Below are 9,764 nucleotides of genomic sequence, written 5' to 3'. Positions count from 1 at the left end.
CTCAAAGGTCTTGGCAAAACACCCTGACTTCAGCGAAAGGACATATGTCATTTTGGGGAGTGTTCCAGGCAGCTCTGCTACACAGCATTCCTGACGTTCGCTATCAGTCTTGGTAATAATATAACAAGGGCCTTTTTCATGCAAAGCTTCATTAAAAGGAACAGGTTCAACGGCAGCGCTGTAACGCCGCGCAAGATAAATATAACGCTTTTTAGAGTGTTTTATGCAGTAAGCGCCAACTTGTCTGAGTAGGTTGGGCGGCAATTTCATCGCCCATTATGTTCACACTGCAAAGTCTCACTGAAAGGAGTATGATGCCTGCGCTACTAATGTCAATACATGTTTGTGTACCAAAATTATTATTTTAGCTATTCTAGCATTATGTAGCACAGAAAGAGACTGTCCAGAAAGGTAAGAGAGCTGATGTTACATGTCAGAAAAGGCTATCCATTTAACTGAACCCAAATGGATGAAATGTCCAAGCAAAAAGACATCTGACTCAAGAGCTGGGATCTCTTTTCTACCCAGGGAGCTTTAGGCACCTTCATTTCATCCAGCTGCGTCCCAGCATCACAGCTAATGTGATCTTCCATGAAAAAGCTTCAGAGGAGTAAAGACAGTATACCTAACCGCAAGAGCTATAATATCCCCATACCCAGGCACAGCTGGGCTGGGGACAAACTAAAGTCACCTTTTTCCTGTGATTCCCAGAGGCCTATTCTATTTTTAACTTTGTTTTCTTTCTGTTTCATCCTTTGGTTGTTCTAATGTACTTTCTGCATTTTTCCATTAATTCTGCCTCCATACAACACTCTAAGCAATACTACAAAGGGGCGGAAGAGAGAGTAACAAGCCCATGAAGTGGTTGGCTCAGACAATCCTCAAATGCACTGGCTAACTGGATATATAACTCATAAAAGAACGAGAGAAGAGGGATGGATAACAATGCAGGGAGAGGAAACTGAATCCAAAAAAAGCTCCAGCTCTGTTCAGATGAATGAACAACAGGTCTTTGGTTTCAGTAGCTCTGATACTCTGAAAATCATACCAATAAATACGATCTTATTCTCAAGCACGCATCCTTCTAAGCATACCAGTGCAGAAGGAATGGCTATTAAAGCCTCTGCAATTGCTCTATATTTGCACTGTAAACAGTGTAACACCAGGCCATAATTAAATTAAATATGAAACATTTCATTGTCCCCATTACATGAAATTAAATTTCAAGAAAGCCTTTATAGTAGCACCAGCAGCATCTTTGCACATCTTGTACATTGCTTTACGTAGCTACCGTACCTCTCCAACCAAAACAGTGACACGTAGAGCGCACGCTAAGACCAGACCAAAGAAGCACGTGAGGAGCAATTGCGTTTGACGTGGTATCTCTATAAAGACTCCAGGGCTTGAATCGCCTATGACATGTTTGGTTAAAATCACTGCAAGAAGTTGCAAACTCCTTGCGCGTGCAAGGCCATGGGACCGTGCACCGCTTTGACCGTTCAATCTGAGTGTTACGATCACTGCTGTAAACAGCACTTCAGAATCTGACACGCATTCATCCAGTCTGAAATACTTATGACCTCCCCAGGCTGGAAGGTGTAGTATCCTTTTATTTTCTATGTAGAATAAAAAGAAAAACCTCGTAGACATTTGGCTCAATCTTAGTGCCTTCCATTAAGTCAAGAGTTAATAATTTATTAATCAGCATTCAAGAAATCCTTATTACATGTGACAGCTTTTGGAGGGGGTTTGCTTTCTTGTTTAAAAACCCCTCAACAACAACAATCAGCTAGGGAAATATTTTGACATGCTGCTTTGACACATTCCTTTGATTTACCTATTAAAGCAAGAAAAAGTTCTGTGCTTTCGCTAACATGTATCATTTTCACACCTTTTTCACTGCTGAGTAGATTTAAAATTTTTAGTTCTTGTGTAGAAGATTTTATAGTAATGTTACCTGATACAAATGTACTGCCCCCCAATATAGGTCTTTTCTGATGAGAACTCAGTCTTAACAACATAGATGAGCTAAGAGATTACCAGCATAGTAAATTTTCTTTAAAACAGAAAGAGATGAAGATTGCATTAAGGAGAAACCCAGTAAACAACCAAAGACTCTTCATTAGTTTACTTTTGGAGATAGGCAAGCATGGTGCGCTGGGAGAAAACCAAGAGGCAAAATCTCTTGCTTCCTAATTTCCCACAGGATAGCAGGTACTCCAGTGCTGTAAAGCACAATCACGTTCACCTTAAAACAAATGTAAGGTCCTTATAATTTATTTCGGCAACATGGAAACGAAGCCAAATGATGCAAAAAGATACCGACAGCTGCTCGCACAGTACAGAGCAACAAAAAAAAGTGGTGCATCAAACTTCAGCTGCTCGACAAAAGGCACCGCTTCGCTGCCCAAGGCAGACCTGCAGCTCCGGAGCCCGACGGGTTCAGGGAACAACGCGTGGCTTGCACAGGGACTTGGGAGCAGGCGGTTTATTTTGGTTTCGGGCGAGCTGCTGCCATCACGTGAGCGCAAGCAAACACAGACCCACCGCTTGATTCTTCAGGAGCGGTCCTGGACCTGCCATGAGGAAGCAGCCCCCTTCAGTTACTCGCTCCCGGGAAGGCCAGGTCACAGCGGAGGCTCGGGGGACCGACTCTCCCCCGCCAACAAACATTAATTGCCAACTCCAACGCACGAATGAGCGATTGCTGCCTTTACAGTGCTTTAAAAATCCCCACCGTGGGGCTTTCCAAAGGCATTCTGCCAGGGCTACTGCCACCCTCTCGCTTCCCAACACAAGAGTGTTTTAACAAAAGGTCGCCAGCAGTCCGGCTCGATTAACTGCACCTGAAACCTCGCCCGGGAGCGTGGGCAGACCCCGCTTACTTTGAGAGTGCCCGTGCCCCTTCAGCTGCTTTCCGCTGTGCCTCCACAGCCCCCAGCCCGACGAAGCCCCGACAGGAACCGATCCTTTAAATACTCGTGGGAGGCTCAGGTTCTAGCAGGCAAGGAATACCGCTCGCGTTTTGGGGGGCTTAGGGGTTTTTAAAGATCTTCAAAGCATAGCACTTATCGCACAGTCAAAGGAAAACGAGGTTATGCAAAATACTTACTTCGGAAATGCTCTGAGGCGTAATAGTAGACATCCTCGTAGCCCTCGTGGTAATCCTCCTCTGGCCGGTACTTTTTGCCTTTTCTTCTTCTCGACCTTCTTATCTGCCTGACGAAGCCCAAGAAGCGCTCCATCTCCTTCCTCAGCAGCCGGCAGCCCCCTTTGCCCTCTGCTTCACAAAGAGCTGCCCCGGCATCAATCAACCCCGAGCACCGGAGCAATGCTGCAGCCCCCAACCAGCCGCTCTGCTACCATTAAAAACCTCCTCCCTTATCTATTTCAGCTGTGACAGGGAAGCATATTGTTTTCCCTTTAAAGAAAAAAAAAAAAAAAAAAGAAAAGGCAGGGGGGTGGACTTTGTCAAATCTACCGACTGGAATATTTCAATGTGAAAACAAAGGAGGAAAATATCGAAGCGGAAGGAGAAAAGTCAGGATTTCAAAGCGGTTATTAAACAGCAGAGGAGGAGGACAAAGTTGAAGAGACGCGCCAGCCAGCGAGGGGAAGCCCGGCACTGAGAGCTCCCTGTGTCTCCATCATTTGAAGAGGGGCTGAGAGGCGGGGAGAGATGTTAGTCAATGGACTGAACCACAGCTCAGGGCAAAGCAGGCTTTCATTCCCCGCTTAAACGCTGCCCCCGTATTTACCCTGGCACGGGCTCAGGAGCCCGTTTGATTCCGTTTGTCGTAAGGAGAGGAACCGCGCCGACCCGTTTCTGGCATGGCATACGCTGGGCGAATAAATAGCGAAGTGGTTTGGTCCATACACACAGCCCACTCGCCGGCAAGCGTGCGCTGAATGTGTTAATTGGAGCAGCAGGGAAAAAGCTCGGCAGCTGTTAAAAAATGACACATATACCCATTGGGCATTAGCGTATTCTAATCATCGCTAGATCTAAACATGAAAAAGCGCTCCACAGAGAGGTCTCCTATAGAGTCGGCCAGGCGAGACAGCAAACAAAGGAAGCGACATCGCGAGCTTGCCACGGCAATACCCGTTTAAAATCCCAGCAGAGTTTTAAAAACTTTAAAATTAAGGTATGGCAGACTGTCCTTCGCACAGGGCGACAGGGGGTAAAAAGCCTGAAAAGGCGCTGGCTCTTTGCTCTTGCTGCGTGCCTGAATCCCACCCACATTCCCTGAGATAAGGCTGGAATTTCATCCGTGTTTCTGATGAAGTTTCCCCTCCCGCACAAGAACAAAAGCGGTGTCTGCTCGTAATCCTATCACGCTGACATCTGCCACGGGTTGGGTGTGGTTTTTTTTTTTTTGTAACCACGCTCCCACGAGCCAAGTGAGGTCTCGTAGTCCAGCCAGGACCTCCCCTGTCTGCTGGCACAAGCCAGGGATCAATCAGTGGCCTCAGTCAAACCACGTGCTGAGCGCCGTCACCTGCACCCATGCTTGCAGGAGATGCCATTTTGCACCTCTGAGCATGAGGAAGTCAGAGCCTTCCAGTAAAACCGATTTTACAGGATCATCACCTGGAAAATGAGGCGCAGGCAGAGGAGGGACGAGTTTCGGGTGACAGAGATGCTTCAGTGAGTCACTATTTTGCAAACCAGGGCAGGTTGTTTTTTTTTTAAAAGCGTAAAAGAAGAAGTAAAGCAAAAGCCAGGACTGCAATTCATCCCTGTTTCAACAGAAGCATGCAGAGATTGATCAGAATTGAGTTGGGATTTTCTGGTTTTGAAACATGTGAAAGTTAGTAGTAGAGGTCAGCCAGACCTGCTATCTGAGGGTCCCAAAACCAGACACCCGCTGAAAGCAGGCACTGGAGCTCTCCTGGGCTTCCCAGGTATTTTAAAACAATGTTGTCAACACCACCCCACCCCACTCCCATTTTATCCATAAAAGCTCAAAAAACCCTGGATGCACCTAGCAAGCTCTGCAGAGGAATACAGACTCATCCTCCTTGACCTTACCAGCCCCTGCTTTTCTGCTGTGAAAATGGAGCCTCTGTCGCTGGCTGATGAACACCCCGAGGGCACTACCAGAATTATTTTTAGTGTAACTTCTATAAGGAGGTTGTGTTTTATTACAAGTCTGGTTTTATCACACAGCATTCAACTTTCAAACGGTAAAGGCCTTAGAGGAATACTACAGGCATATTACCAAAAATAAAAAAAGCCAATAAAACTTTTTATATGGATCTTTAGGAAGGGATCCCTGTGTGTTCTGCAGGTTTCAGTTCACGTGTCTGCTCTGCTCTCTGCCACCCAGCAGCAAAAACGCTACGTTAGCATCACGAAAGCTTCTGCTGGAGAAGCAGCTTCCCGGTCCTCAGTGCACCCCAGGGAGACTTTGGTCCCTTCTGTAACAAGACCAACGCAGCAAATAAGCAGACAAGGGAGCAACCAAACGATCTCAGCCAGCAGAGTAAGCGCCAGATGTGGTACACCAACTGCCTGACCATTTTCTAGGGAGAACCGATCTGAATTGGGACGAATTTGGAGCTTTGGAAAGCGTGTCATTCCCTTGCGCAATGGACCTTCCCTTCTCTTCCCCGTGCGCATGAAGTGCATCGCCCAGGTGCATCACACGCCTATACGGCTAATTTAGTAAAGCAGAAAAAATGCACTAAACGGTATTATCGATCAGTGCTCAAGGTAACAACTGCCACATTATCTTGGATGGTAAAGCGTGAAGGGGCTGAGGGCTCCTCCGATCAGCACGGCAGGTTCAAGCTCTGCTGTTTTTCCCTGTGTCCCCCCAACTACCGCTGCCCATGAAGACAGGCTCCATCTCCCACACTGAAGGTGCAGAAGCAGGTTGCCCACAAGCTGACAGTCTTGCCAGGACATAAATTATACACCTGTTTCCTTTTGTATGAATGCAAATAGCAGAGACAAACAATTTCAGCGTTTTTATTTTTATTTTATTTTTAAACTTAGAACAAGCTGAGTTTTTGATAGGATTTTCCCCGCCCTAAAATATTCTAGTATTCAGGGCAATTGAAAGAGAAGGGAATACCTTAACAGAGGGCAACGTTGTTATATATTAATGAGTCAGATTATTAAGTGGTTTACTATATTATAAAGATTTCTGAACAAAACATGTGTTTCATACGCATTACATACTACCTCTACTGCTTTGCTGAGAACACTGGAGACATTCATTAGCTACTCCTCATGCCATACCTGTAAATATTTTATCATAGTCCTACTTTCAAACGTATAAGCAGAGAATTCAGTTTCACAAACACAGTTTACTGTAGTTAAAAAAAAAACCCAAACAGCTGCCTACTGCTTTCCTCATTGCTCAGGATTCACCCTTCTGCAGCTTCTTGTGGTGAACAACTCATTCCTTCATGGAAATGAACACAGCTATTGCAACCTTCTGCGTGAAAAGGAATAAAAATGCAGAAACAGAAAGGCATATTCATTTTATGGGAGGAGCAGAGAGAAACAAACATTAGCTTTCAAATTTTTAAAACGTAAAACATCAGAGATGACAGTGAGTTTTATCCCGTAATGCCAGAGAGAATAGGATAATTATACCCAGAGGGCATAAAATTAGGTGTCGGCTGGTATTCTGAAGCTGTCTCTGAACTAGAATTTGGGGAATCCATTTTCTGGTGTTACTAAGCCACAACAGCAGTTACAATGTCCGTATGGCTCAAGCGCTCTCTGGCTCATCCTTTCTCTGTGAACACACCTACTGCAATTGAAGCAAGCGCTTTCCAAGGTCATCATCATAGAATGTTTTGGGTTGGAAGGGACCCCTAGAGGTCATCTAGGCCAACCCCCCTGCAGTGAGCAGGGACACCCTTAACCAGATCAGGTTGCTCAGAGCCCCGTCCAACCTGGCCTTGAATTGTTCCAGGGATGGGGCCTCCACCACTTCTCTGGGCAACCCGTTCCAGTGTTTCACCACCCTCATTGTAAAGAATTTCTTCCTTATATCCAGTCTAAAAGGTGGCTTCCTTAGCAGAAGCAAAGATCTTTATGCTGCCTCCAGCCTGATCTGCATAATAAAAATTTTGCCAACTGACACCAATTAGGTAACATTCACATTCTCCATTCTGATAACTAACTTGCTTAAGTTAAGAAGAAGCTCCCTCAAACTGGATCTGTCTCAGGTCAGTGACTTATTGGAAAAGACTTCATGGCAGTAATAAATACACCATTAAGACACTGTCCTTTTCAAATAGTTAAACTGGGGCATAAATGCTCTTGCAAGCCACAGACAATTCTCTAGAAGATATTTAAGCATTTAAGCTTAAACTTGGCTTTTTGGGTCGCTCATCTTGTAAAATATCTGAACTTTTTACTTGCACAAAATTAACTATGTGGTTATCTAGGTAAACTTTCACAGGGGATATCCCTATTTAATACACCACTTTTTCCAGTATTTGGGGAAAGCAGTAGGAAAAACATTTTGGTATCCATGGATAAGCCACTAAGGTGGTAAATATTTAACAAGGATTTCCATTTGAGTGGGCTTGCAAACATGATGCTTTGAAACTAGAGCCCACGTATGAAGCAAGCCTCTCTAACATTTTGGATCATAAATACAGAATGGAACTGGCCCCAAATTATTAACAGTTATATGCAGGTATTTTGCATCCTGTCCTTCATCATGCTGCAGTGTTTAAAAGAAAAAGATTTTAGATGGAAGAACCCTCCTGTTTCTCCTTCTGCTTCTCTGGGCAGCCCCTAAAAGCCTTCTGCTGAAGGAAGGGGTGCTCCTGCTGGGAGGCAGCCATCTAAGAGAGCACACAACGGCGCCCGCAGAGACCTACCTGCTTCAGGTTACTCCCTTGGAAAAAAAACCCACAAAATTATAAATGCACAATGCAGAAATTAAGACGAACGTAACCAGTTCTTAGAGGTTGGCTGAATACAGAAAATGGTTCTTTTCCCTCCTCCCTCAAGCCCCTAAGCATAAAGACACTGCAAACCTCAAAAGGGAAGAAGAGACGGTTTCTTCTCTGGCTCTCTTTCAACTGAGGGATGTCTTTGATAATCTGATGTCGTTGGTTCTGGAGACCAGCAATAACAGACAAAGGCACCATTCCCCTTATTCATCTTACAGTATCATCTTGCCTGACCTTCTTGTTTTTCAAGAGCAGATGTTTGTTTACATGCCATAATTGCTCATGTTAAGGCTGCAATTTTCCACTCAAAATTTGCCCTCAAAATCTCGGTGTAAAACGTGAGCTAATCTATTCGAAAATTATCAAATGCCTGTAATTTGCGGTCTGTTAAGCGCCAGAAGAACATATGGTCCATACATGCAGAAGCAGTGTCGTGTACAAAGTCAGTATTTTGTGTGAGGAGAAACTAGCAGCCCACCACCCCCCTGAGGTACCACAATACCACCTGAAACCCCTCTGTGTGCAGCAAGCTTCTGAACCCAAGTCCTGTCCACTTCGTAAAGACCATCGAAGGCGCGGGACTTGCTAAACATTACACTGCACACATCTCTCATTCAAAAATAGAAAGAAAATGCAGAATAACCAGTGCGCTATCTGTGGAATATTGCTGCATGAGAACTGGACGGTGATAAAATACTGCTCATCCACTACTGTTATTTTTAAGATCTGATACTTTTTATGTACTGTTGAATCATCAGTTTGCTCTGATTTTAATGCATTACACTTGGTTTCACAGGTCATTCATACATTCTTGTTATTCGTTGCTCACATACCATCATAGACCGCTGCTTCCTTCTGCTCCTGAATTAAAGTATGCAAGACTTGAGAGCCGGAGTTCAGCTTCTCTGTAACCTAGTTGTAAATCAACCGGCAAATCTTTTTTCTTTTTCTTTTTTTTTTTTTTTGCAAGTGAACACACACATTTTCAAGAGAGACTTGCAACTTCCAGCAAATACTTGGAGAAGTTCTTTATTGTATTTTATTATATATATATTATTTTCTATTAACATTCCCAATGGTTTTGCTTTTTGCAACATTTTCTCACATCTAAGAGTGCACATAAAACTGTGAATGCCAATGCAGTGAATGAGGATAAAGTAGAACACAAAGGCTGGAGGAAGAGGCTACATTCAGTTAGAGAGAACTGAGGGGCTGCTTGTGGCTTTAATACAAGAATGCTGCCTCTTATATATGGAGAATGCTGAGAAATCTTTGTAGCACTGTTCTAAAAGGGTCACTTGTCAAGTTGAATTTCATGCAGAATGTATGCTTCGGGGAAAAGAAGCTCTTTTTTTTTTTTTCCCCTTCAATTCAGCTGAAACAGTTTGCATACATTCTATTTTTCTTCCTCTCTTTCTGGCCTATTTGGCTTTAAATAAATGACTAATTAGAATACACGAATATGTAGAAACAAATGTTAACTTGACCACTATCAAGGAAATACAACTTGGGTGAAATTAAGTACAAAAACCGTTTGAGTTTGCTTAATATTTTGTGACACCAATAATCATTCTACAAGAAAAGCTAACCAGAGTACTACTCCAGCCATATCTGAAACCCCTCAAGGGCTGAAGCAGTAGACTGATATGTTAAAATACTAAAACTAGAACATAATTCTTTGAGAAGTCTGAATTAAAGGTGTTTTCATCTTTCTAAAGAAACGTAGCAAATGGCTAGAGGGAACACTACCAAGATTTTGCATACTGTGTCTGTTTTAGGCACAAAGTGTATCTCAAATCAACTATGAAATACATACGGAGAAGTGGTTTGGAATA

The sequence above is a fragment of the Egretta garzetta genome, unplaced genomic scaffold (genome assembly GCF_000687185.1).
Source record: "Egretta garzetta isolate BGI_Z169 unplaced genomic scaffold, ASM68718v1 scaffold679, whole genome shotgun sequence".
NCBI classification, from domain to species: domain Eukaryota; kingdom Metazoa; phylum Chordata; class Aves; order Pelecaniformes; family Ardeidae; genus Egretta; species Egretta garzetta.
This window is presented reverse-complemented; position numbering follows the sequence as displayed.